Here is a 3,984-nt window from a genome sequence, read left to right as displayed (position 1 = left end):
GTTAAGCATATTGGCAAAACACTTAACTTTGTAAACGCTAATAAGTAAACAACCCAGTGAAACTGCACCGTCAAAACATTGACTATTAAACTGTTCAAACTCAACTGCTTGTCAGTACAAATTAATCTCATTTCATATTATTAATAAATAGCACATAATTATATATATGCAATTACAACCATAATTAACGATACACTTAACGTCATAGCATTAATGATTATGAACAAGCAATACCTGGATCAATCACTACACTGTTTCACATTGTGGCTAATCAACTTAATTGTTGAAACATCTCAACAATCTTCATCAAGTCTGAAATAAATACATGGACCATTAAGCGTAAACACAAAAGGCTAATGTTATTTAAGCGTATCTTTCCCTACTATTAAATTCATGCATAATGTAAATATAATGTACACAGTATCTACCCTAGCATAGTATCTAACCTGCATAGTATTCAATGATTAGAACTTTGGATATATCAGATAAATGCAATGCTTTAATATTGTAATTTAAGGACACAGGTTATTCTACTTACAATTCTGAAGCAAATGTTACAAAACAGAATAACCTTTCTTTTTGAAATCAAAATTCTTCTGCCTGTTTGCACGCTAAGCAGGTATATAAATGAGGAAGTGCACCTGTACAAATATGCAAATTATGAACATTAATCCATAAACAATCAAACGCGAATACGTCACGATACTACAGCGCAAGCACCGCACCAATGTATACAAGAAACAATAAAATAATAAAAATGATATCCGATCCATGACACTAATGCAATAGTATTACCACTTTTTAGTTCCTATGCATTAATGCAATAGGAACTATTGTATTCAGTTTATGTGTGTGTGTGTGTGTATGTATGTGGGTGGGTGTATGTGTGTGTGTAGACATCTTCAAGAAAAGTTTTCTGACATTTTGTTTTACTGACAGTGACATGCCTAATGGTACCCTTGGGATTAGTTTACTAACTAGCCATCTATCACTTTATTCCCATTGCACTGAATCTTGTCATCCCTCCCCACATTGCCATTGTGGAAAATATCAAGGTGTCATTAACATACTAGTGCAAACAGTACTAACATAACAAAGTATTGTGTTTATTGATACTGCATTTAGTTAATAATAATTTTGAAATGAAACCAAATATTGTTATATTACTGTAATTTTATTTTTGCCTTATATATTTTTTTACAGACATTTGACCCAAACTGCTTACTTCATAAGTTTAAGTTTTGTTGATCACTATCAAAGAGTCTGAGTGATTTAAGGAAACAATTTGTATTAAAACTGTGTAAAAAGGGGTGGGGGGAGGGGAGGATGGAAACAGCACCTCCCTGAATACGTCCCTGGGAAAGTTAAAAACAATCCATAGTGATAAAAGTATCAAAGTTGATGTATTAATTAGGCCTATAGGCCAACATTTTTGCTACAGCAGCTTAACACAGCAAACGGCCTTAATATGTTTTCAAATTGAAATATTTCGTGTATTAAATTCAGTCATATAACTTCACTACTACTCTGCATAGGAACGTTGATGCCTGCTAAGGTGGTTTAATATATTGTTGTCTAGTAGGCCATGCCAGCACCCCCACTCCCGACATCATTTCAAACTACTGTAAAATGAAAATACTGTATACCTACATTGGCCTACAAAATTTAAAAAAAACTTAAAAAAAAAAATTATTCTACTAACTTAATTTGCCTATCAAATAACATAAACAATGTGGTCAAAAATCACTATTTTGGACCATAAAAACTCACTCCTCCTGAATTGTTCACGTTAACCACCACACAAATTTGACCCAACCTTATATTTTCTGATAAAGTCATGTATCATGCAACGTTGACGGCTGCAAGGTCCAATTGTGCAGTAGCTCATCTTAACTCATTCCAAGTATTATTAAATAGGCTTGCCAGAATTATTTTATATGCTGATATCAGGACACCTGTAGATAACCTTATGAAGTCTCTAAATTTGGAAGTATGTATTTCAACGATGGGAACAGGATATATTAATAATAACCTTTAAATGTTTAACAGGCAAATTCCCAAGTACTTTAATAATTTTTATGAACTAATGGATAATTATCAAGGTCTACACAAAAGAAGCAACTCAAAAAATACATTAGTTTTACCAAAATGGAATAATGAATTTGGGAAAAAAACATTCAAATACCGCTCAGTTAAACTGTGGAACAATTTTCCCCCAGATACTCGCAGTTCAATAAATTCTTGAACTTTGCATTCTTTCAAAAATTTGATTTTTTTTTGTGTGTAATTTCTTAATTATTTCATATTTTAAACATGTTTTAACTGTTAACTGGACCTTTAGGAAAAACAATGTCCAACTGATAAAGTGTTCAAAATAAAGAAAATTTTCTATCTATCTATCTAAAGGTATAGGTAAGGAATAACCTGTGACTTACATCTTTAACTAAGCTGAAATGCGCACGAATGAATTATCTTTCTTCTCCCCCAAGGGACACATCGTGTAGAATCAACTACCAAGAGGCAAAAAAACCTTAATTTTTTTGGTCAGGACACAATTGCATTCAACAATTTCAAATTAAACTGGTAGTACCTATTGCTCGATAGTTGCATGGTCAGTATTATCATCACCTTTGAACACTGGGCAGATTCTAGCACTATTCTATTATTGGAGAAAATATCCTGTGCTAAGTGACAAATTAATAATGTAAGCAAGTGATAGGTGCTAACATTTCAGAGTTTATGAAAATGTTTATAACAATAATGTTTTTTGGTGGCCATTGGTCAAATCTTTCTTCATATCTGCAGAGATCTAAGCAACATAACATTCCATCCATCCACTCTATAATCATGTTCCTTCATGTATTACTTATTATCAAATGTTTTTATGGCTCTTTTAATCTTGATCTCTCTCCGATTATATTTTTATAAACACCAGACATTTAAATGATCTTACATTTTGTCATGAAAACCTGCAATTTTGATGTCCCTGAAGGTGCTCTTGTTGTTCCATACTTGTTTGTTGCAAACTTATTTGGTGCAGATGGGTTGACTATTATGCAAATTGGTCATGGTAAACGATGTTATTTGGTGCTAGTGAGGGTTTTGTTTCAGTGTACTGCAGGTAGGCAGCCGGACATTTTTGTGCTGGTAGTAACCACAGTGGTGGTAAATTTTGGTCTCAATGGTTGTGGAATCCGTTTGGGAGTTAGCCGAGGCTAACAGTGACCTTGGTAAGACACTGAAACTCTTCACTCCTGGTTAGCTGTTGCGACGGTGAGTAAAAATGTACGGTACAAATATTGTTATGCTAGGCCTAATTTTTGTGAATACTCATAATTATTACGGTATGGGTTCATTTACTCATGTATTGTGATGTATAAGATTGGGGTTGTTTAGTCATGGGGATTGTTGTTACCACATATGTTTGTAAATGGGGCACGCTCTGTAGAATTATGGATTGTTTTATTTAAAGGCTTTGTGGATAGACTATATAGACCAGTGTTGGTTGAGTATTGAGACGACTGTGGATGCGGTGTTGTGTATCATCGCTTCATTCAAGCCAAGTCTGTTGAAACGTGTATACGAGGAGACGAGCGGAGCTGTATGCGTATTAATTATCGTAATTAATACAGTTAAAATTATTATTGATATTATTATATTGATAATGAATTATCTTCTAAACCTCTTGTTGAACTGGGTGATGCCGGAGGGGATAAATGACTTCGCATAACGGTTTGTTTTTGCTCTGAGTAGCCTCATTCTACCACTTGGATTAAGTTAATAATAGCATAATGGAGTGGATGAGAGGTATCTAACTCAATACGATGGAAGGTTTTCTGAAGATGTTCTAGATACACCTCACTAATGGAGGGCAACTGTAGACCAATCATTTTACAAGCCTGACGAATGAAAGTGTCAATACGTCCTTTATCCACTCTGGCAGCATTACCAGCCCAACAAGCAAGGCAATATGTCCAAACACTA

Source organism: Anneissia japonica, unplaced genomic scaffold (genome assembly GCF_011630105.1).
Source record: "Anneissia japonica isolate Jap-2015-1 unplaced genomic scaffold, ASM1163010v1 scaffold724_len3256291_cov202, whole genome shotgun sequence".
Taxonomy (NCBI): Eukaryota; Metazoa; Echinodermata; class Crinoidea; order Comatulida; family Comatulidae; genus Anneissia; species Anneissia japonica.
Note: the sequence above shows the minus strand (reverse complement) of the source record.